The sequence below is a fragment of the Sciurus vulgaris genome (assembly GCF_902686455.1).
Source record: "Sciurus vulgaris genome assembly, chromosome: 5".
In the NCBI taxonomy this organism is placed as follows: Eukaryota; Metazoa; Chordata; class Mammalia; order Rodentia; family Sciuridae; genus Sciurus; species Sciurus vulgaris.
The window spans coordinates 16,758,596-16,784,702 of record NC_136465.1 but is presented as its reverse complement, the minus strand read 5'-3'; the positions used below and the strand labels follow the sequence as shown (position 1 = coordinate 16,784,702).

The 26,107-nt window shown below is 41.8% G+C and overlaps 1 protein-coding gene across 2 annotated transcripts in view; it reads right to left on the bottom strand.

Moving 5' to 3' along the window:
• CSGALNACT1 (chondroitin sulfate N-acetylgalactosaminyltransferase 1) overlaps positions 1–26,107 on the bottom strand; it is a 311,827-nt gene that overhangs the window by 226,167 nt on the left and 59,553 nt on the right. Inside the window, exon 1 of one of the 2 annotated variants that reach the window (XM_079143357.1) lies at positions 9,078–9,208. The exons of the other annotated variant lie outside the window; for it this stretch is intronic. The gene's annotated coding sequence lies outside the window, so the exon portion shown is untranslated. Of the gene's footprint in view, positions 1–9,077; positions 9,209–26,107 lie in introns of those variants that run through there. 2 annotated transcript variants of the gene reach the window in all.

Below are 26,107 nucleotides of genomic sequence, written 5' to 3'. Positions count from 1 at the left end.
CTGTACAATGTCATCATATCAACTGCCTGTAAAGCTGTCCCTCTCCCAGAAACCTTAAACCTTATGAATAAGTGGGGGGGGGGGGGCTCTTCTCATCCTCATAACAGAACCTCCACATAATTCTCAGTACCTGCATACTCTGACAACCTCAAGACAAAAATTTGTTTAAAGGTGGCCCCTCATTGCTAGTACCCCCAAAGAACCTCACAGTAGCAAACATCTATTATCTGTGGAGGAATCGACTTCTACCTAGACCAGGGGAAGCCCCACAGATAAATATGCTAGTAACTGAATTCACACAAAGACACAAAGCACACAAACCCAAGAACTAGCAGAAACCACAAAAAAGAAAATTGAAAAGAAACAAGCAAATCAGCAAAGACCACTGACACTAGAATTATCAAACTCAAATATAAAATATTTTTAAAGAAATAAAATTAGCAATTTATAAGTTAGTGTGGAATAAGAAACTATTAAAAATAAGCATATATGTCAAATAACTAAATAGAACATTTGTAAACAAAAGCATATAAAATAATTGAAATTTAAAACACAACGGATATGTTTATTGATAGACTTGACGCAGCTGAAGAGATAATTTGTGATTTGAATACAGAATGTAGAAACTATCTAGAATAAAGAAGAAGAGACATAGATGGGAAACTAAATGAGAGAGGTTAAAATACAGGATGATGTTGAAAGTGTCTGCTAGATTCAGTTGGGTTTCAATCAGAAAAGAAAAAGAATGGATTAGAGGCACATATGAAGAAATAACAGCTGGTTGCTTTCTAGAACTAAAGGAGACCAATATAAAGGTACAGAAGATCTATTAAATTCAAAACTGAAACATTAAAAGACCTCCACACCTAATGTATCATAGAGACACTACAGAACACCAAAGTCAAAGAAATCTTCAAAGTAACCAGAATGAAAAGACAGATCACCCTTAAAGGAACAACAACCAGTTGGATTCTCAAGAGCTATAACAGAACTCAAAATCCAAAGGAAAATACCTTCAATGTGATGAGAGAAAATAAATAAGAATTTGCCATCAGTACTACCTGAGAAATCATCTTAAAAATAAGGGAGAAATAAATGTATCTGAGAAAGAAATGTTCTAGACACTGGGCAGAGTAAAGAGGAGTGCTAGGAGATGAGGACAGAGAGATAGCTGGGAAGTAAATTATGGCTGACCCTGGTATCCAGGGATTCCACTAACAGTGAACTGAAAAAAAAATTTTTTAAATTATGTCTGTAGTGAACACTTACTGACTTGCAGCTATTTACATGGCATTTGTATTGTAGTAGGTATTGGAAGTAACCTAGAGAAGGTGTAAAGTACACAGGGAGCTGTGTGCAGGTTACATACACTGCTGTATATATAAGGGTCTTGAGCATATCCACAGATTCGGGTACCTGTGGGAGGGTCTGGAACCAATCCCTCACAGACACCAAGTGACTGCACACGGGTCTTTAGAGGCAATTTCAAGGACCTCAGCTCTTCCACTGGCAAAGCTCAACACTGCAGCTGGATCCCCTTGTTGCTGCAGGTGTCCAGGCCCTGACAGCTTCGCAGTCTAACTTGCTATTCTCTAAGATGCCATTCGACCTTGGCGTCCATATTCGGGCAGAATGGTGACAGAAAAATTATTATTCTGGACTGAATACTTGTGTCCCCCCCCCAACAAAAAGTTCATATATCAAAGCCTAAACCCCAATTTGACAGTGTCTGTAGACAGAGCTTTGGGGAGAAAATTAGGGTTAGAGGAGGGTCTATTAGTACCCTTACAAGAAGAGTTACCAGAGTGAGAGAGTGTTTTCAAGTTTCCTTGGTGCACATGCATGAGAGAGAGAGTCTCTCTGAGAGTCTGTGAACACAGCCAGAAGGTAGCCATCTATAAGCCCTCACTAGGACCCAGAGACCAGTCATGATCTTATACTTCCCAGCCTCCCAAGTGTGAGAAAATTATTTTCTTTTGTTTAAACCCCTCTATGGGATTTTATTATGCAGTCTGAACTGACTAATACAATCGTTAATCTACCAACTGTGCTTTAATAAGGTATGTTTCAAGATTATAATTGCCAAGGGAATTCTGGGAGAAGAAGCCCCCAAACCAAGCAGCACCATGCTTCACCAGGCGTTCAGCAGCTGTGGGTTCAGCAAACTTTAACTCCTTTAAAGGAATTTTGAGGCTAGAAAGTAATGCATGCTGTTCACCTTTAAATATATGTCTGTAAAAGTTCAAGTTGAATGGATTTTTGGAATGTGATATTCAAAACGCAGGGTCTGATGGTTACTTACACTAGATGGAATTGTGAATAACTAGCTTCTTAAATGTTTTTCCATAAATCTAAGCCATGGAAACTCTTGTTCAATTCTCAAGGAAAAAGCAAAATTTTTGCTATGTACGTTTTCGGCAGGACAGCTTAGTTACTTAAAAATGTTAGGTGTGCTGTTAGAGAGATTTATGTATTTGAAGTAAATTTATCTCCTAATTGGCGCACAATGGAATATAGCTGCCAGTCATGCTAGATCCACACTTGACAGTGGACTTCGTAACCCATCCCACTTTGCTTGTATCTCCCATTGCTTCCCAAATGTAACCCTGGACTCCAAGCAGTTCTTTCTTTGCCCCAAGGATAGCAAACTCTTACTGGGGCTCTTGCTCTTGTCCTGGGCACTGCCATGCTCTGACTCACACTGATCCAAGGCATTGAGTCTCATTGCCAACTTTGATTCTTCTATCAAGTCTTCCACAATAAATTGTGTATGCTTCCAACAAAACTGAATGTTCCCCAGAAGTAGATGATTGGTCCTATGAATCCCCCAGGACTTGTATCTCTGTATTGGTAGTGACTCTAGAAATATTTGAATTGAATCTATCTAGATCTTATAAATGACCAGAAAAGTATTAGCAAAACTGGATATCAGCTTAAAAGATCATTTTCTCTTTTGCATACTAAGTGTATGAAATGCACATCCTGTTCATTTCTGCCTCGGTTGTGGACTGAAGGCTGGCAGGTCAGCCAACTTTTCCTGTTATGGGTAGCTTAAGGGCACCTGCATAATAGGCTGCTTGGAGAACTGTCTGCATGCCCTGGCGGGGTGCCTATCAAAGCACAAAACCCTTCAGCAGTGCATCTCCAAGGGGACAGAGCTGTGCTTCCTTCAACCACAAAGTACCCGCTTATTCTCTTGCCTGAAGAGATGGCAGCAAATTATGGCAAAATGAATAATGGCTCACTCAATGCTTATCATATGTTCGACTCTGTTCTAACTGCTTTCTATGCAGTAGTTCATTTAACAACTCCAAGGTAGGTAGTATCATTGTCCCAATCCTATGGATGGGGAAACTGTCACAGCGGCATTAAGTTATCTTGTTCAGACACATAACTGGGATGTGGCCAGGTCATGACTTAGGCCTGGCCAATCTCTTTAGCCCTGGAGTTCACATTCTTATGCACAATTCCATACAAGCATCTCTAAAGGACATACTGTGTTATCTACATGTCCCGCCAAGAGATCTGAGAGAGTAAAATAAAGTGCCCCTTGCAAAAACGAGATGAGAGGGTGCAGCAGATGTGAGGGCAGTCTGGGCACCAAACAGGTTGAGTTACAGACCTGGATCTTAACTGTGCAACCTCAGGCAAATTGCTTAATCTCCCTAAGCCTCAATTTCTTCATCTGTAAATTGGGCATAATTATAAGCTTCCATTACTGCTGATGAGCGGTAGAAGTAAAACTCAACCCCATAATCTTTCTGCAACACTGTGGTACCACATCCTCCACAAGATTACAATCCTTTACAATTGTGGGGGAACACCAATTCTTGGCTGATGCCAGTGGCCTGGGGGCAACTGTACCCTAAACCAGAATCTCTTGGTCTTGCCACACCTAAAAAGTCTGTTCTGAGTTGATCTTGAAGTCATCAAACTGGACATACTAGATAGCAAATAAAGGACCCTCCTCTTACTAGTGAGCAGCTCAGTAAGATAAAGGCAAATCCTCAGGGTCTTCCGCCAAGTGGGTAAGAGTGATTGGAGATGAGAATTAGCAGCTCCAGAGGTCAAGGTGTCCTTCGTCCAGAACAACACACAACTTCCACACAGGAAAGCACAAGAGTCTTGCATGGGTGTCCCTCTCTCAAACCTCCTGCAGTACAGTTCTACAGAGACAGCACAGTTTGCTTCTACCACCCAGGAGACGCAGATCGCTGAGAGCCTCATTCCAGAGGCCCCGCGAGGGCCTGGAAACTGGGCAAAGACTCTCCTCAGAGCATGTGAAGATGAGTCACCCAGTGGGAAGTACCTCCCGCTAGCACCTTGCCCAATTCCTCCATGGAATGCTGCAAAACACTTCTAACTACTCACGATGCAGCACTGAGGAAAGCTGTTTATGAAATGAAAGTTAATCAAAATGAAAAACTGCTTAGAATCTAAGGAATGCAACCATCTGACCGTGTCTGTGTGAGGCCTGGAATCATGGCTCTTCTCCTGTCAGAACTTTTCAGATGTCCTTTCATTTAGCTCGAGGACTGCTAGGTAAAGTTTTACAGCTTGGACTGTAAGAGACAGAAGGATCTTCATCCCTGGTCTATTTCCATCATCGTCTATGTCGTGCTCCCTATAAAAATATGGGCTATCTTTATATATTCCATTACTTTTGTATTTATCCCAGATGGAATATTCTGTTAGCATAGGAAGATATGGTCATCCCTTTCTGTGAAACTCCAAAAGTCAGGCATCTCTCCACTTCCACTAGAAGATGAGTCTCTGCCACTCACACATAAAGTCATGGGTATGTCTCACCTTCAAAGCTCTTCAATGCTAAGTTTCTTCAGTATTTGGACCTGTGTGGACAGGGTCTCTTCCTAAGTAACTTAAACTTATTTTGACCCCAAACTGCCCTTTGTTCTAATATTTCAAGATCTGGTGAACATGCTCATGTTCCCGATCACTCATTCCTCTTCCAAATTTTCACTATTCTGGAATTAGAGGTTAGGTACTTTTACATCTCCCCCACAACAGCAACTCCTTTTCCACGATTACTTAACATTGTCCTTTGTGTTTCCCCAACTCTAGATCTTCCCCTGTGAGTCAGTGACCAAAACAATTACAGCATAGTCTTACGTTCTTCTCAGGATGTTTACTGATTTAAAAATCAAAGTTCAAGTGTTAGAGTGATGTTCAGGCTCAAAAGCTTTGTGTCATACAATAACAGATGTAACTTAGTTAACAACTACAATCGTGGAAATCGTTCCCCCATCACGGGGAAGTCTCTGGTTCTATTATTTCCTCCTTGCTGGGAGGAAACTTACAGTCCTGAAGTGAAACAGCTGTGTCTGCTAAGTGGCCACTGAGGTATGTATTTGAAAGAGCTAACTGTCCACTTTCAGTCCTCTGGGAACAGTGGCCAACAGTGGCGATTCTCTCATTTGGTTCCCTAGCCATCCACTCTGAACAAAGCAGAGAGGGTGAGGCCATCTGCATGGGTTAGCAGAGCTGCTATTATGATGTGGATATGGGGTGGCCCCCCAATCTCCTGCGATGATGAAGGAATATTCAGAGGTGAAATGATTGGATTACCAGAGCTGGGACCTAATCAGTCCCTCCTAGTTTAAATGGACTGACTGGGTGGTAACGGAAGGAAGGTAGGGTGTGGCTAAGGAGGTGGGTCCCTGGAGGGCATGCTTGGAAGGGTTCATCTTCCCGGCAGTCCTTCCCCCACTCTTTTTTCTCTGCTGCCGTGACTTGAGTAGCTTTTCTCCACCACATCCTTCCGCCATGATGTTCCACCTTACCTCAGGCTCAGAGCCACGGAGCCAGCCAACCATAGACTGAACCTCTGGAACCGTTAACCCAAAATAAACTGTCCCTCCTCTCAGTTGTTCTTGTCAGGTATTTTGGCACAGTCATGAAAACCTAAGACAGCTGCCATGGGCTCCACCCACTCAGAAGGCCATACCCCACAGTCAGCTACTCAATCACTCCCTGGAGAGATTTTGGCTGTCGCAGAGGCAGAAACCCAGGACTCTGCCTTCAGTGTTGGGCACATCTGTAATGACAAAAGGAAAAGAAAAAGAACAAAAAATTCCTGCTCTACAAACGCCTAGAAGGGGATGCAAAGACTGAAGTAGGATGTTCTGTATGGATGTATTATTTCTCATTAATCAGGTCCACGCTGCCTCTATGATGCCAACAAATCCCTCCAAACAGTTGAGAAAACATTTCCATGAAACTAGATCAACATGTTAAAAGACAACTACTATCCTGAAAATAGATTTTTCCATCTTTCATGTCTCAGACTCAGGCTTGCTCTTATTGTATCTCAAGTTTACCTGCTGCTATCATTTGAGGGTGAAATACTATGAAAACTCTCTTTCCTTTGGGTGATTATATTTTCCTTGAACCCCCCCCCCAATCTAAATTCAAAACTTACTGAAAATCACTCACAACAAGCTAATATATCCAGAGAAAATCTTAAACATAAAGAGCAATTGACTCAACATCCCACTTTCCCCACTCTCCTTTCAATGAGGGGTTCCTAAAGTGGGCTCCCTTCCAAATTCCATGACCAGACTGCTTTCACGGGCTGAAGAGACAATCCTGGAGGTTGCAAAGGCCTTATTGACATGCCAGGCATGCATGGCAAGGGATGCTGGCATTTCTTTGAGATTTTACAGCTCCAATCTTGGACCAAGGTGTAAAAAAAGGCTACCAATTGGTCACGGGGGAAGAGACTAGGGAAAACTGTGTATTACCTGAAACAACTTGGGGAAATTTCTGTTTTACAAAAAGTTTCAATTCATCAGAAGGAATCTGGTATGAGAGCTGATAAGAACCAAGCCGATTAATTCAGCCTCCCTCCTTCTCTTCCTTCTCCTCCTGCTCCTCCCTCTCTTCTAGACCACAATTCTCTCCTCTTAATGTTCACTGTGGTCCTGAAAGGGCCTTCAGATCTGGGTTTGAGCAGACACTGGTGGTTTTAAAGCAAGAATCAAATATCACATTTTATACAAGACTAGAAATGACACACTCCTCATAGAAAGACTTTTCCAGTTACCAGTACCAGAGCCAAATCCCAGCTGGCCAGGGCACCTCCACAGCTAGGACACCCTCTGCCCCCTGCCTGGCACCTGAACAGTCACCCAGACTAGATCCTTAGAAATGGAGCTATTTTGTTCCCATTACCTCTTATATTGACATACTTTGTCCAAACATTCCTCAGACTCACATTTATATTGAAAACTTTTTTTAAAAGCTGTAAATCAAAGACCAGAATGAAGACATTAGTGGTTTAATGGATAAAGAAATGGAATTTTTACCTAGCTTCAAACCACCTGAATGGATCTACTTGGGAATTTATAGAAATAAAAGACAATTTTGTTTGCAAAAATACTTATTACTGAATGGGCTGAAGAAACCCACAGTTCTTTCATCTTTTTAATATGGTATTTTAAATAGTAACAAAATGCCTATATATAGACAGCTTGCCTCCCAAGATAACCTAAAGGAGCCAAAATTGAGAAGTAAGGAACAAGAGAAGGCGACGGCCTCAGAGGTGCTCAGACTATGAGTGGACATTTGATGGAATGAATGCCCTTTATTCGTGGCCTGTGTTGACATCTCCCTGCCTGAGGCTGACTCACCAAGCCTCTTCCCGACATCAAGCCATGGGAAGACCATTCATCACTGACTCGCAACCCTGGGGCAAAACCACAGTCCACCCGGCACAGAATTTGGTTCCGCCATCAGCACTAAAGATGAACTGGCCAGTCAAGAGGATGGGGTCCCCTCCCCTGTTAACCCCGTGAAGGACATGATTTTCTCCAATACTCCATCTTAATACATTATGTGGAGGTGTGGGCTCCTCCATTTGGAATAATGAATATGTTCTAGATGGAAAGAGCACATCCTCCTGTACCCATTAAAGACCTGAGACTTCAGTTCCCCATGTCTCACCTCCCAGGACAAGGTCAATGGGCCCACACACTCCTAACCACATTCTTGATAATATTCTAGAGTTCTTATTTCTCCATCTTTCATCTTTCTAGTTGAGGTTTCCTTGTCTCAGATTTTCTTCTTGACAGCTCTCACATGACAGTCTAGACTTAGGTTATTTTAATTCCTTTTGGAGTTGTTTCAAATTGTTTGTTTAGTTTAACTCCGGGCAGCCTTCAAGATCCCTTGTGTTGAAATGGGCAGCACAAGGAGGTGCCTGCTGTCCTCCCAAGTTCATGGACCAGGTCTCCATGCTGCAGGAGGAGAGACGAGTACTCCACCAAGGTTCCCCACAGTTCCAAAGCCCAAGTCAGGACTTCAGCAGGCACCCCATAAAACATCAATGCTACAGGACCCATTGTTCTCACTTAACAACTAAGAGAATGGAACCCCAAAGAAGTTAAATAACACTTCTACTACTTCCTGTTCTGGTTACTTCAACCAAGTTATCTATTAACATTTTCTCCTCAATACACACAGTGTCTAGTCCAGCTAAGTACAGGAGGTGCTAAGCAATTTAGCTGTTAATTCTCACAAGGAGAACAGAAATGAATGGCAATGAGAGAGTCCTACTGTGACATCACCTTTGAACTATCTGATTGATGGATGTATCCAGAGGGCAAGGCCCTTAAAGAGACATGACCACAGAGCGACAGGAAGGAAAAGTTCTCTGAAGCTCAAAGCCTAATGTCTCTGCCTCAAATGAGGAGCGCTTTCGAAAAGCTGAAAAGATCATTTGCTGCTTCATCAGACAGAATGTGAAAATCATAGGCCATAAATCACTATAACTTACAGCACAGAGAACGGAATGTAAGATTATACCTTCCATATATTTTCATTATGAGAGTATTAGACATTGGTGAGAATTCAAAAATTTGATAAAGCATGTGAAAAAAGTATTAAACCCTAAGAATGATCATGGAATCCCCTTCAACTAAATATTTTAAAAAGGAAATATAATTAAAACGCAGATCACGACTCCTCTGAAAACGAGGATAGTAAAGTTGAACTGAAGAAGTTAAAAATTCAAATATTAGAGGAAGGTGAAAAAGCATTAAGAAAGTTAAAAATCTCACCAGGATATATGTGTCTTCTAACTTTTCCAGAGGGAGAGGGAAAAAAACTTGCGGCAAAACATAAAACATGATAATCTATATAATAAAAAATAGTTTTATCAACAGTTTTTCTGTTTTTTACTCAAAACTGCAAAAAAGGAAGGGGTAAAACTATTCTAATCTCATCACTTCTTTATAAAGGAGGTGAGGTGAGAAATGACACCCCTTCCTCTATTCCTTCAATCCCGCCTCTTCTCTGGAGTCACCTCAGAGATTCAGTTTGGGGGCAGACACTCCTCAGCTTATTTCTGTACTCACACAGTGCCATCTCAGGCACACACCCACACACTCACAAAGTCACACACAACTTTACAAAAAGAGGCAAACATTTGATGGAAGTCCTTGATTCATTTTTCCTCAATATATTTTAGAATTAAAAAACTAAAAAGGAAGTAGTAAGTTGAATCTTTTAAGTAATAAAAAATCTTAATTAATTACTTCATAAGTAAACTCAAACTCACGGTCTTAACTGCATAATTCTAAACCGCCAATCTATATTAAGTGAGAAAATGACATAAATCATGTAGAGTAGGAATACCTTCTTGAAATACTATGAAATCTCTTAAAATGAAACAAAAATAATTTAGGAATGACCAGTGATCCTGGTTAGACTTCTCTCCAAAATGTTTGCTTAAGAAATTATACAGGATTATTTATTGACTAATGCAACAAATTCTGCACAAAGCAACAGAAATTGCATAAAATCAGAACACTAAGTTCACATACAATGACGTTGATCTTATTGATAATATTTTGAAAATCTTTACAAGGTCTCAATTTAGAAGGCTTCTTAGAGATCAGATGCATGGATTCTATTTACCACAGATCTTTGAGAAAATAATTTAACCATTTATATTTATCTCCCTTTCCCTAATAGTAGTTTGTATAAATCTGTAAATGCAATCCAGGGGACCTGCACAGGAGGGAAAGAAGAAAACACCTCTATTTCCAGAAGGAAGCAACTTACTTGATTTTATGTATCCTTCCTTCTGAGGTGACAGGCACCGTCACAGACACCACAAACATGGGAAGCATATGGGCACTCTTTATTTGTCAAGCCAAATGAAAACTGTAAACCTTTTCTTTCAAAACTCAATTCTAATGTTGTACACCATCCAAAGGTCCCTTGGGAAGCTGAAAACAGAGCTTCTCGCTGCAGCTTGAAGGTCAAGTCCTCCATATGTTACCCAAACCTACTTTTTAGCTTCGTCTCCCACCTCTCTCACCTGCGTGTTCCTGCAGTCCTGCCCACAAACAGGACACTGTCCCTCGCCTTTTGATTGTGTTACCCCTCCACACTTGGAATCTTTTCCTCCCATATCTACCATCTCCCACCTACCAACATTTTCATATTTCTGTGCTCATCACTGTGTCTCCTACTCCAAGGACGTTCACCTGCCCCCGGGGTCACAAGTGATCACTTCCTCTTTTAAATATTCAAAATGTATCTTTCCTGCTCATCCTGGGCACTGCTTCTGTGCCTATGTTCTTACTTTGGAGAGCTCAGACCCTTGCATCTGACCTCTACAGCTGCCTTCAGTGCCTACGAAGTACCTTATAGATAGTGGAATCTCAAAATGCATTTACTGAATTGAATAATCCGTTATGTAATATCCTGTTTCTGAAAAATCAATCTGTATCTCTGAATAAAAACAGTTCAATTTCAATAGCAGAAGGTTACTGCAGCCAAGTTATATATCCTGAACATTTCACTTTAGTTTATTAGTGTTTAAAATATTAATAAGAAAATGTCATTAAATATATATGTGCATACATATATAATGCCTTCTAAGTCACTCGAATCACTGCCCTATATATTCTTTTGCTACCTCCAAACCATCAGAAACAGCATTTATTTTATATATGGAAAATCAAGGATCAATTAATTAATAAGCATGTGATATCAATGTTAAGACCAGAACTGCTTATGCCCTATTGAAGATAAGGGAAGTAGAAAATAGAAACGTTTTTCTCTAACAGCTTGTCATTTACTTGCAGAAAAAAGATAACACATGAGGCAAGGAGAGCATATGTGCTTAAAGTATTTCTATGGTTTCTGTCTTAAAATAGATTGCACCAGATTCTGCTTGGCTCCCAGCAATACAGCTTTTGGCCTCTTTGGCTAAGGTCCGTGGCAAACATGGCTGCCCAGAAGTCCAGCTGTGGCAGATGAACTTGCCAGTGAGGCAAGCCCAGAATCCAGACGGAGCCCGCAGGTCCCAAGACCTCTATGGTCCATGTCCTCTGCCAACACCCAGAGGCTTGACTCCTCCCTCTTCAGTTGTCCTTCCAGTCATTTCCACAAAGTACCTCATTAGATCGGTCTGAAGAATTCATATGCAACATCTCTTTAAAGGCTTTTCCCTCTTTGATTGCAGAGTGAATCCATGTTTATCATAGAAAATATGGAAAATTAAGAAAAGTAGAAAAATAATATAACGGTCATCCATTTAATCACCTAACCATATTTCCTTCATTCATTTATTTGGCAAGTAACCTTTTAGGTCCTGCTATAGACCCAGAAGTTGTTAGAGGCTTTGGGGGTCACCTCAGTAAAAACAAAATAGGCAAAAATTCCTGCCCTCTTATAACTTGCACTTCATCAGGAGAAAAACAGTAAGGAATGGTACAAACAAGTAAGTTTCATAGCATGTCCCAAGATGGTCAGCATGAGGAGCTGAGAGGATGCAGAGATGGAAACGCACGAGTGGGGAAGGAGTAGTTACATATTTCACCATGGTGGTCAAGACGGGTCAAGCTGAGAATGTAGCACACTGAGAGCAGATGGTTTTATGAGCTTTTTCCCACTTATTATATGATGAGTATGTTCTCAACCCATAAATGCTCTTTGGCAATATGATTTTTAATGACCACAGAGAATTTCATCTCATGAGTGTCTCATGTTAATTTAACTATTCTGTGAGGCAGTTAAATTTTTCTTCTTTTTAAAAAGCTATTACAAATAATGCTTCTATTTTTCTTTACAGAAATGTGAAGAGGTAGAGTTGTACTGACTTTGGTATACTTAGTGTTAAGGCTCATGATATACTTGAACTACACGGGGCAGCAGTAACTTGAAGCAATATGCTTAATTTTTTTTCTCCCTCCCTTTCTATCAAGGTACTAACCACCCACACATGACAATCTCTTCATCAGGCTCACACAACTGCTCCAGCTTTTCCATCTCTTCCACCACCAGCCTCTCTGTGTATCAGAAATACTCTATATCAGAGAGGAATTCTTCCCGAGACGCCTACCTAGCACAATGACTGGTACAGAGAGGAACATGCAATAAATACCCATTGGATTAATAAATGAACAAAAAATGAATGAGTACTCATAAAACCTTCTGCCTTTCATAGAACCAGGGAGATGCTTGGATCTTTTCCCTCCCACTAAGGCTTCCTTCCACCAAGAGCAATGAGTCATATCTCAGACATATTTGGCATCTTCTTAACAGGGTTGCAAAGTATTTCCCTTAATGCCTTTAGGATGCTGGAAACTGCCATACAACCTGGACAGCTAAAGAATACTACTAACTATCTGATGTAAGTAACTATCTAAACAGCATGTAGAGACAACACATAAAATCCCTCCATTACTCTCCCTCTTTCTAAAAATTAAAGAAGACAATTATATAATGTCTTACTCTTGAAACATAAATGAGAAGTATTTTTAATAGTTTGTAAAGCATTATTCATCTTAAATTCCAATCATAGCATTATTCAACTGCTGCTCTTATCAAAAAGAAATTTATTTTTATACTGTTACAGAAAGCAGGAGAAACATAAAAATGATTTGTGTAAAACTTGGCAAACAAGAAAATACTGTACTCCAAAAATTCAAAACAGGATACATCAGTTCTTTATCACCTAAACTGGTTCATTATGGGGCCATGCAACTCAGTAATAATAGTTTCACTGCTGAGGCAACCGGGGACTCTTGAGTTATAAGCACTGTACTTCACTGCTGACGGTCTCAAAGTCCTCCTTCCCCATGCCAACTTTTGGAAGTTGGCATTAAAATCAGAAAGCCCTCAAAAGATTTCTCTCTCTCTTTATTTTTTTATTTTTTGGTATCAGGGACTGAACAGGGGTGCTTAACCACTGAGCCACATCCTCAGCCCATATATATGTGTGTGTGTGTGTGTGTGTGTGTATATTTTAATCTAAAGACAGGGTCTCACTGAGTTGCTTAGGGTCTCACTAAGTTGCTGAGGCTGACTTTGAACCTGCAATCCTCCTGCCTCAGCCTCCCAAGTCAGAAGATTTCTTAATTTATAATGCAGCCTTAGAAAAAAACAGGAAACATCATCCTCTTACACTCCACAGGCATGAAAACACCCATCCTGGGATGATACCTTTCCTTTCTGTGAATAACCCAGGTGGCCACTAAAAATGGATTCAGATGCAAGGAACCAAGTGGATCTGGATTTCAGGGTCCTCCTAAGGTTTCCAAGTTTAAGCATTTGATCTGCACAATAATGTATCTTGACCCTCACCATGCCTGTGCCTCAGAGGCACTAAGGGGCAAGGAGGCAGGAATTTGAGCCAAGCAATGAGTTTAAAGCTGCTCACATCCAGGTAGATATGTGCACCAGCTCTTCACTCTACCATTCATGATCATGGAACCTGGTCACAGAAGAACAAGGTGGCAGGAAGAAAGAGGCCAAAGTTGCTATGAAAAAAATGGTCTATACTGGCTTCCACACTACCATGTCTACTCCTGGGTCTTTAAGATGGACTGTGGGATAAGGGGTGCAAACTGGGCCTTTCCATCTCTGATTCCCATGGCTATCCTTACAAATGGTCCAGTGGAAACTGAGCAACCCAGTCCAAGCATGTGAGACTCAGAAATTAAGTCACCTGCTTCCACCAGCACACTAAAACTCTGTACTGCAGAGATGGGCTTTGGGCACTGACATCTTAGAATGCTTGCTGCCATAACAATTTCTACATTCCTCTTTTAATATAGTGCTTTTTTGAAAAAGATTAGAAGTCGCTTCACTAAATTCCCTTTTGAGAAGAATGTATCATTCGTCTTTCAAATCACTCAGTCAATAAATATTTACTAAGTGCCTATCCTATGCTCAGCACTGAAGGTTACCCAAAATACAATACAGAAGAAGTAAATTCAAAGAACTTGGCCTCAAAGAGCTTCTGAAAATGTCAGGAAGCACACAAATACACGATGTGTTCATTTTGACAAGTGTTTTAAGTAATGCCCAGTACAAAGGAAGTAGAGAGGAAGGGGGAAGTGGATTTATGAAGAGGAGATATTTGAGCAAGATCTGAAGGTGGGTGAAAGCAACAGTCCTGCAGATGATCTGGTAGAGGGACATGTAGAAGATAGCAAGGACCAAGGCCTGAGCAGAAGAGAGTTGAAGAACAGGCAGAGCTGTGACCCGTCAGCTGAATATGAAGAAGTATGAGCAATGAGGGTGACAGGTAGAGATCACCTAAAACCTTCCAAGTCCCTGCAAGGACTTTGTCTTATATACACAGGGAGAGAATAATCGCTGGTGGGAGATCGAGAGTCAAACAAAACTTGAAATGGCCTGACCTACTACAGAGTAAAGAACAGACGAAGGGGAGAGTGGAAACAGAGGACAGGTAGGAAGTGATCATGCTCTGCAGATAAAAAAAAAAAAAGGATAACAGAGAGACAATTTTAAAAAGTTAAATATATATTTCAGATATTTATTAAAAAAAGAAAGCTATCAGGATCAACTGTATAGAAGAGAAGTGTGAGCAGAGAGGAGCCCTGGGTGATCACAAGGCAGTGCCCACAGTTGAGGTGGGGGAAGACCATGGAGGGGGTTGAGCTCAGAAGACCAGAGCTCAGCCTTCCATAGAGGAAGCTGAGAAATCTACTTGACATCCAGAAGGAGATGTGGAGTTCTGGGGAGGTCCAGACAAGAGACATCAATCTGGAAGTTGCCAGTAAGGCATTTAAAGTCATGAAACTATCATGGTGGCAAAAGCCACACAGTCTTCTTCCCTCAGACTACAATTAGAAACTCGACAAAATACAAAAAGCAGCTAGCTGAGAACTATGAGAAGGAAACACAATCAGGCAGATGGTGGAAAGGAGTCAGAAGTTGGAAAAGTGACCTTCAAAGGGACTAATCCCAATGTCTGTCCAGAAAATATGAATGGAATGACAGAGAGCAAAGAGCTAGAGAAAAGGGTCTCCTAATTCTGTGTATGACACTCTGCAATGAGTCTCAGGTTCACCCATGAGTTGCATATGTGCAGAACAGACCCAATGCAACGTAACAGAGATCTGAGAACTGAATTAAGGTTTTTAAAGCAAGGTCCAGGTCTCAGACTAATCTCTGGTGGTACAAATACAAGACAGAGTCAAAGCAGAAATCAGAGACTTTGAAAACTGAATTGACACTATGACCCATAGAGGGCAAGACAGAACTAACAGCCTAAACCTAACCAGGTTGATTATCAGCTTTAAGATATGGATTACAAAAGGACCTAGCATTTATGCAATATAATTTTCACATAGTCTAAGACAATGTAAGATCACTCAGTGTACAAAGAACTAGGGAAACATGATCATTTCCCAAGGTAAAAGATGATCAACAGAGGTCAGCCCAATAAGATCTAGAAGCTAGAATTTTCAAGTAAAGTCTTTACAGTAGTTATTAGAATTATGTTCCCAGTAGTTAATGCTCTTGGAATGAATGGAAAGCCAGGCAATGCCAGGTTTGGAGTTTCAGCTCCCCACTTTCCTGGGACACAGGGTCTAATCCCAAATTTTAGGCGATCACTTTAATCTGAGGCAAAGGGGTGTGGCAGCAACCTCTGCAGATCTACTTCGTGGCCTAAAGAAAATCAGAAGGCATGAATCAGCATGAAATGCCTAGTACAGGCAAAAACTCAGGAGAAGGAGAGGGAAAGTCCAGATCAGGAATTCTTCAAATAACCAACCACAGAAGACAAAACTATCCCAGAAGTCACAAAGAAGGGCAGCTCAACTTTGGAAAGTTTTGTCATTCCATCCTCTAGGTGAGCAGTGACTAGTTCTCTTCGAAGGGAATACAAATTAGGAGCCCAACAGAAAAAGCAAAGGATCCTAAGGAATATTCTTATGTCCCCCCAGCTGATTAAGTAAACAAATCTTGTTGAGGAACATGGCCAGGAAAAAGCCCACGAAAAGGACTCCAATGCTACAAAGAATCAAAACTAGTCCCTATAATGGAACAAATAAAAATATCTTTATAAAGGAGTCTGGTATCTCTTGACCCATGAAGGAAAGCACTTTGGAATATGAAACAGATTCTCTGGAGTAATGGAAAATACCTCCAAAATAAAGAGGTGGCACCAGAAAGGACAATGGAAGGAGCAGACAGGGAGAGCCCCTGGTGACAATGACAGCTCCGATAATAGATTAGCTCCAATAATGGATTAGGGATCCTTGCTCAAGGCCAGGCCCTCACGGGGAACGTTACATGTCCATTGTCAGGTAATCCTTACAAAAGGATCACGTAGGCCACATCATGATCCCCACTTCACAGGGAAGGAAGCAGCCTCACAGCTGTTATCCAATCAATACTACAGAAAACAAATTTCACGCAGCTCAGAGGACCAGCAGTCACTATTCTATACAGAAACTCCTACAGGTAAGAAAATCATTGCAGACATTTAAAAAATTGGAACAATTTAACTCCATGTGCAGATCAATCATATTCTAATGTACTGAGAGAGACACTGGGGATATTGATGCAGTGACCCCTATTGCCACCTTTAAACTCTGAGAAGTTCTGTTTCTGACTGCTCTTCAACTATCCCTTCACCCTGCTCACACAGGTGGCCCCAGCAGTATGCACTGTGTGTGGGGCATGCTACCGCACCTTCCTGTGCTGTTCGCCCCTAGTCGGGTGCAGGTGTTGACTCCTTGCGTAATGAATTGGCCCTCGCAGGTTCTGAGAGCAATAAAAGAGGGAGGAGCGGGGATGGGAGGCTGGTTCCAGACAAGAATCTGTGTTTGGCTTCATATAAATCACTTCACATTCTTTGATCTCAGTTTCCTCACCTACGAAAATGAGGGAGGTGAACTACAATCATAGAACTTCAGAGAGAGAACAGGCCCCACACATCAACTTAGAGTAGATTCAATCCACTTTCTAAGTCTGATGAACTCAGCGCACCCTTCCAGACGTGAAATCTTGGAGCTGACAACCACAAAGAAGTATGTTTTGTTCTGAAAGTTCACCTGTAAATGAGCGATTAGAAAGGAGAAATACACTGCCCTGTAGAAACAGTGTTATTAGAGGTAGCTGGTTTCCATGTCAACCCACAAAAGCCTCTCTAACTTGTAAAATACCTGAATATAGTACTATCATTTTAATATCACCAAAGCTCCTTGGGATGCAAGAAAAGTGTCTCCTACCTCCCCATAATGTCCCCAGTGCCCCTGTTGAGCCACCTGGAAAAAAACTTCTCAGGCAAGCAAAGGAACAAAAACTGAAAATGGAAACTAAGAGGCCCAATAGGAACTGGTGAGGTGGGAGGTGGAGACAAAGAATGAGGACCAGCTCAGCAGGTGTGTGAAAACAGTCAGGGAGAGGAAGGAGACGGCTGCCATCCGTCCTCCACATCTCCCTTCCCCTTCCTGCCACAATGGCTGACTCCTGTTACCATTAGCGCTAGAACTGGGAGTCTAGAGGCCTGAGACAAGCTCAGGATGTGCCCACTGGGTCTACATCAGATGAGTGGCAAATCTTTAAATATACTGCCCAAATTCAGGAGCAATAAAAGAGTTTATCTCTTTTTTTTTTTTTTTTTTTCCAATTTTATTTTTGGTGCAGGGAATTGAACCCAGGAGTACTGAGCTACATCCCAATCCCTTTTTTAATTTTTGATTTGAGACAGGGTCTTGCTACGTTGCTAAACCTGCCTTGAACTTGTGATCCTCCTGCCCCAGCCTTCCACGACACTGGGATTACAGGGATGTGACACCACACTCGGCCAAACGGTCTTTCTGAAACTATAGTTTGGTATATCCCAGGGCCCTTGTGCCTGGGGTGTGGACCTCACCCCTTCGAGCACCTTATCCCCTTGAATGTAGTTCCAAGCTCTCGCCCTCTCTCTCCATCCCTCCCATCTCCAAACCGTGGCTGGTCAAGAGACTGTGTCTATGCCCTGGGCATTCTGCCCAGAGGTCCCCAGTTGTACCTCCTCCAGCCACCACATGTCCATGGGGCAGTAAGTGCAGAGAGCTCCCAGGATGTGCCCATCAGACCTCACCCCATCTTCTGGCCACACTGCACTTCCTAGGACCCTCCTCAGTCCATTCTTTTGAGGATAAACCACTTTATTGGTTTGGATAAGGAAGGCTATTTGTAGCCAGGTGTAGAAAGACCTGGGACCCATAGTCACAGATGTCTACATATACCCCTAGGGAGATTCTGGACAAGAAACTTGAGGCAGCCAACAATTCTAAATTTGAACCTAGGTTGCTACCAAAGTATTTCTCAAGATAGGAGCCTGGGACCAGGTTTATAGACAGCCTGACTTAAAAGCTGGAAAGTTACATAGACACATGGTACATAGGTCTCCACTGGTACTCCTGCCCCAGGCCTAGTAAATATTAGGAATGGGCCTCTCTCTGTTCTCCCTGCCCCACCAGGCAGTGTGCTGAGAAGGGAACCAGAGTGTTTGCTAATGAGTTGGCAAGCTAACTTCCTTCTCCACCTAGGAGCTCTTCTTAATTAGAAATAAAATGGCTGGCAGCACTCCCCCCAACAGAAGGTTCCCCCAGTTTCACACCCATTAGGCAAAACTTCCCTCTGCCACACACCCACACACAGGAGATCAAAAGGAGCCTTCCCGCCATCCCACAGCCCTGGAACCGGCCCCTTCTCTGTTCTCCTCAGCACTCACTCCCACAGTTTCCACTGAAGTACTGACTAAGGCACACTGGGGTTTTAGAGCCTACAGAAGATGTGCTTCAATTGGAAACAGTATTTAAATAAAAAGAGTCTAAACCACAGAGAAGCCATAGACCCAGGCTCAGTCTCTCCCTGTGATTCAGGGCCCCACTGCAACACAGCTTGAGCTCAGCATCTTAACTCCTGGACAAGCCTGTCTGCCTGTGTTGTTTGAGATCTGGTTTTTAGCAGCTGTTTTGGCAAGCACCAGTTGGGGAAAATGGTCCAGCTCTGCACCGGGAGGTGGGGCACTGCAGCAAGGACACCAGTGGCAGATCTCTGCCACACACACACACAACACTTCACAAAGCCCTGCGTAGATGAGCCCGTCCCTCACTGCTCCAGCCTGGTGCTGTCCTGTATGCAACACAAAAGCAGCCGAGACCACCTTAAATGTAGGATCCTTTTAAAGGGCCCTGGGGATCATGACTTGCCCCTCAGGCAGGTTGGACAGGGTAACTGATAAGCAGCTGGCTCCACCACAGGGCTGCAGTCAGAGCGGGATATGTGATTGAATCTGTGCCATGTGATTCACACTTTGTCTGGCTCCCAATGACTTATAATAAATCTGTAATACATTCTACAAGTTCTGTGCATCCTACCTGATTTTGCCCAATCACAATTACTATTCAAAGTCACCAGGCCTCGCCACCTCCAGTTGTTATAGCATTTTACCAAGATTTTATTATCAGAAAGCACTCCAAAAATGAGTTTCAAAAAGGATAAGCAAAGTGAAAAAGCCTGACAGTTAACAAACTATTAGAATTACTCAGAGTTTGGTGAGGAGTCGAGGTCTTTTAAAAACAGTCTTTTTGCATACCAATGATAGCCAGTTAGAAAAGATTATGAGAGGGTGGCATAAGATCCCTTTCACAACAAAAATAAAAATAATTACCCAGAACGGAACATACAAAAAAATTGTCAAAGAGACCAAAAAGCATACCGAGCACTTAAAAGGAAATGAGATTAAGAGACACACCTTATTTCTGGAAAATATACATTAATATTAGACATATTTCAAGTCTGTATAAATTAGTCCAAAATAAACACTAATTCAACTAAATCCCAACAGAATTTCTTTTTTCTACAGCTTGGCAAATAAATGATTCTTAAGATCTGGAGTAATAAATACGTGAGAAGAGTCTGGACTTTTTTTTTTTTTAATAAGAAAAGCTATTGAGGGAAGAGTTCCCTTTCTATCAAATATTAAACTGTATAACAAAGTTTAATGATGGAGTAATTGTGCAGCAATATACAGGCAGATCGATGAACAGAAAATCAAGAGGAGGATCAAAGTAGAAATACATGATAGTTTCAAATCAACGAAACAGACGGATGAGTCAGCAGATGGTATTGCAGCAACTGGTTAAGAATTGGAAAAATTAATAATCAATTAGCTCTCTACTCCAAAACAATTGCCAAATTAAACTGTAGATCTAACAAAGACAACACAAGAAATGACAAAATTATAGCAAGAAAATGCCAGTGAATAATTATAATAGCACCTTGAAGTGGGTCAAGAATTGCTTCACTGCTACTGGGAAGGAATTCTGCACATCCCCAGAAGAGAGAAGAAGGAAGAGATGCCTCTCCCCTGGCCATACCCTGTGCCCAGGGAGGCTTCAGCAGAGGACTCCTGGCCCTTGGGAAAGCACACAGCATTCTGGGAAGGGAAGGAAAGCCAGTTCTGGTGAGGAAGCCTTCCATGTAAGCTCTTCTGGTCAATTGTCTTGAGAAGAACACCAAAAAAAGACAGGGACCCAAATCTCCAAAGTGTCAGCCATTGCTCAAGTCTTCTTGCGATTTTTTTGAAGTTTCCCCTTCTAAGTCAATGTTCATTTATGTGCCCCATTTCATATTCATAGTTTTATATTCTTTTTCTTAAAGAGAAACTCCAATTGCCTAAGCATCATGCTTCAGGAAACCTGGATCCATCCCTGCCCCCACTCTTTGCAGCAGCTCTGCAGATTTTACACACAATTTATCTTACTGCAGCAGGAACACAGTTTGGAAAAGTCACTGCATAACCTCACACGTGTAGCATGCACATTTATGTTGACAGTTAAGAGCAGAACCTTTGAAATCTGAAGTAGACAACTCAGAGGAAAGGTCTAGAAAAACATACTTTGAAGTGGTTATTTCCAGGTGGCAAGATAATGAGGGTTTTTTCCCTTTACTTTTTATTTGTATTTTCTATCTATCAGCAATATGCATACACTGCTTGAGAAGAAAAAATGGAAAAAAAGTTATTTGAAGATGATTCTTATTAGGATTAATTTGCTCTTAAATTAGTGTTAAGTGTTTTAAAAGTGTAATTTCAAAGTAAACTACTTGCAACTGGCAATTTTAATATGATTTGGGGAGCTGAGCTCTCTTGCTGTCACCTAGGGCGGAAAGGGCTGAGGATGGATTCAGACGACATGAAAAAACTCACTGTCCTGCCTCAAGGAGGTATGCTCCTTGACCTATCAAAGGGTTACATCGCAATAAGTCCATTGTGAGTTGAAAATATCATCAATGAAATGGCATCAAATCCATCTAACCTACGGGTCTAGCTCTGCAGCACCGCGCCCTTGTGGAGCACTGGTTGTCTCCCCCATGATGATCTGGGACTGACAGAGCAGCTCACTGCCCTTGCCCAACGTCACGAGGACTGAACCACATCGCACTAGCTCAGGAAAAGATCCAGATTCAAAATTCAAAGTATAGTTTCTATTGACTGTCTATCACTTTTGCACCATTATAAAGTCAAGAAATCCCAAGTTGAACAGTTAGAACTTGGGGACTATCTACAGACCGTGCTACCAGCTGGTAATGACCCATGCTCAAACATGCCCCTCTTCCTCTCAGTTCTCCTGAATCTGGTGGTGGGTGTGGTGTTGCAGTCAAAGATGCTTTATTGCAAGTTAACTTCTACAAACCAATCAGAACTAGTGGGAAGAGGTGGTTTGGGAGTCAAGAGGTCCAGTTTAAGTTCTACTTTGGCTACTTTACTAGCCATATGACCTAGGGCAAGTCACTTAGTTTCACTGAGTATTTGATCACCTGTAAAACTGTGGTAATGGGATCTACTGATGCTCAAATGTCAAAGTCATCATGTACCTACACGCTCTCGGGTGAACTGTGAAGAGTCCCACAAGTGACAAGGGTGTCCTGGAAACAGAACCAAAAGAGAATTAGCGATGAGTGGCAATGTTGAGGCTGTACGGGGTGGTCTCTATGTCAGTCAGGACTCTTGTGATAACAAGGGATAAAACTAATACTCGCCAGTTTTAGAATGACTTAGAATAGCAAAACATCGCTATCACTTTGTCTACAGGAGGTAGTGCTTGGGACGGTCACAGAAGCTCAGCATAGTTTCAGGAATAACAGGGACATTGCTGCTGTTGCTCCTGCTACAAACACATTTTTTCTCTGCAGTGCTTGTTCGAGATTCTCCATTCCAGGGAGATGTATCTGACTGCTGTCCCAGGAGGTGCATCCATGCCTAGCTAGAGCAAATGCCTGCCTCTTACTAAGACTGCAAAGAGAGGGGAGTCCCCGATATGGAAATAGTAACAGAAAATAAAAATAAATGTCCACTGTGGTCCACATGCCACATGTAGTTCATGCATGGACACTGACCACATCAAGCTTAGACAGGGGCTGTTATGATTTGGATGTGAAGTGTCTCCCAACCCAAAAGCTTCCGTATTAACACAGGGATATGCACAGGTGAGATGATCAGATTATGAGAGCTGTGACCTAGTCAGTCCCTTCTAGTCTGAATGGACTGGATGGTAACTGTAGGCAGGTGGAGCATGGCTAGAGGAGATGGGTCACTAGGGCTTGCCCTGAAAAGGAAAGGTGCAGCTTCCCTGTGGCTCCTTCTCCTTCTCCTTCTCCCCTTCCCTCCCCCTCTCCCCTCCCTCTTCTGCCCCTCCCCCTCCCCCTCCCCCTCTCTGCTTCCTGGCTGCTGTGAACTGAGCAGCTTTCCTCCACCACACCCTTCCGCCCCATGATGTGCTACTTCGCCTTAGGCCTGAAGCAATGGAATTGGCCAATCATTGACTGAACATCTGAAACCACGAGCCCAAAATGAACTTTTCCTCCTCTAAGTTGGTCTTGTCAGATATTTAGGTCAAAGTAATGAAAAGCTAAATAATAGGAGCTTTTCACTCCCTTTCCCTCAAGCCCTAGATAGTATAAGAGAGACAAGATGGCATGGACTTTCAGGAGAGTAACAACCCCAGAAATGGATAACATCAACCCAGGAACCACCATGTAAAAATAGCAGGAACATTCCAGGAATCGTGGCTGCCATAACAGACATAGGATTCATGTGGGTCACACTCTCTTCCCTTCTCTAACTCCCTGTTCCACTTGTTAACATAATGCCCACCTCTCAAACTTGGCACAAAGATTTCTGTCTAGGACAAAATCACATAGAACCTTGAAGCTGGTATACTAGGCAATGCAAACAATGTTTTTCAGAAATCCTTCTATATTATTTAAACATTATTATTGTGGCTTGTATATATCATTGTCTTCAGGAACTCTGTATGCATGCAGTGTGATAGTGTCTGTGAGTTCTGCTCTATCAGAATACAGCAGACATTACCAAGGGCTCTAAGTCACCCGTGGGCTTTTTTCCTCTTTGGAATCCTAAATGCCCCTTGGCAAATTCCTCAGTCAAACATTTAAGCATCAGTCTCTATGTATAATCATTTAATATATACCCACTAAGTAGAAAAACCTAGGAATTACACACAAAATTTGCCTCATCCTTTGTTTTCATTACGCGTTTTGCTTTAGAAAAGAAGGTAGTTGTTCTGAAAGAGATGCCCTACTGAAAACTATTACATATGTGCATATCACAGCAATAATCTAAGTGCACAGTGCTGTAGAGACCTTGTACAAGTTATTGAAAGATGAAATTAACTAAGCAGAAATTATTTTCATATAGCAGATAATTAACACAAATTATAAACCGGATTAAATAATTCTCTCCATGTTGTATGCCTCGGACCATTACCACACTAATATGAAAAATTCCTGAAATATCTTCAACCATTTCTCATGTGTCAAAGAAAATTTGGCTTCTAAAGATATGCAGCTTCAGCAACGAAACTCCATTCTCTTATTATTTACTCTAGTTAGTGATTTTTACTCCTTAGAAAGAAAGAAAAAGACTACATAAAGAGAGTACTATTGTTACTGTGTCTGTTACAACTGTAGATCATGAAGCAAAAAATTGTCGCAATTTTTCAATTGTTGACACTTCCAGGCCAATTCCTTGTATAAGTCAAAAAATGGAAAAGTGACTGGAGCAGATACTACATGACCCTCAAAGGAGAAACTAGGTTTCTGAAGAAATGTAAACACCCACACTGACCCAAAAGACTACAAATAATCAGGTCTGTACATTTCTATTGTGCTTTCTAGTTTACAAATTTTAAAGTTTGGGAAAGTGCTTTGCAAAAGTGATTGATTCACAACCCTCACGTCCTCACTTACAGAGTATAGTTGTTACAGTAAGAGAAAACAACTCTGAGGAGATCACTCTTTAGTCCTTGAGACAACCAGTGGGACTTTATTGAAGCCTTCAAAGCCTGAGGTCATTCTATGGGCTGTTTTGCTTCAAAAGGTAAATAAGGATTTTTGGTACAGTCTCTGAGGTCAGGGTGATGAGAGAAAGTCATACCTCTATGGAGGTCACTAGGAATGGGCACAGCATCCATCAACACCGAGATTCATTCTATAAGACATGTCCTTGGTCTACTGTGAAACAAAATGGTAGACAAAGGGCCATGCCCTGAAGGGAAAGAACAGAGGGCAGAGTAGGTTGCAGGTAATCCCATAAAACACAGTAGAGCTCCCTAGTAAAGCAAATGCTTATCAAGTGTCTTGTGTATGCCACTGTGCCAGAATCCTTGCACTTAAGAAAATGTGGAAGAGAAATTAAGTCACATGGGTGAATAGGAACAGTATCTCACATTTTGTACTGTCTCCTTCCCTTCACCCTATAAATTCTCTCATCCTAAAAAAACAAAAGAATTAAAAGAAAAACATTTGAAAGCTCCCTTGGCCCACTATTCACCTCTGGTGGTTGCCCCTTCTCCTTGCCTCAGCTAAGCATTTTGAAAGCGCTATCTCTCCTGTCTCCCCATCATCATCTTCCAGTTATTCCAGATAGACCAGAAGGCTGACCTCCAAATCTACACTCCATTACACTGCCCTTGCCAAGGTAACCCAGGTCCACCATGTGCAAATCTGATGAACACTGTTCAGTATTTGCCTAATTAGGCCAAGACTGATTCCAGTTAGGCTATGTAATTATGGATATCAATTCAGCTTCCCCCTATCCACAAGTGATCAAGACTCTTTCCTTTAGAAGTCACAGTTTGATAAGTTAAATGTCAGAGGCTCCTCCCGGGGTGTGACAGTTTTAAAACATACCATCAAATTCTTAGACAGGTCTTTTATTCTGTCGCCTACCATCCCCTCCCCTTCAATCTGAGCCCACCAATATAGCATAGCAGAGATGATGTCACACAACTTCCAAGGCTAAGTCACACAAGACTGTATTATAGCTCTGCACCTGCTTCTTTTGGGACCACCACTCTTAGAACCCAACTACTGTGGTATGGGAAAGCCCAGGCAGCCCATGGAACATCTTACATGAAGAGATCTATTTGGAGAGGAACCAAGACCCCTGGCAATCAGCCCCTGCTGAACTTTCCAGTCTGCAGCTAGTGCCAATTCCACAGTCATGTGATCACCCATCTTTGAAATGGATTCTCCAGCACCCTGTTGAGCTGCCCCACCTGACACAGCAGGAATCCAAGCCTTTTGTGCCACTCTGTGCCCCAGTTACCTATTTTGGAACTCAATAAGTGACTACTGTTGGGGAGGTTTGCTATAGCAATAAGTAACTGATATTCAGGGCTATGGAAGGTTATGCAAGACTCTTGATTTCTACTTTAAAATTCTGAAAGAAGAATTAAAATTGAAGAATGAAATGAAGAAGTGAGAATTTTCAATGTATTAAACTACTAAGTAAGAC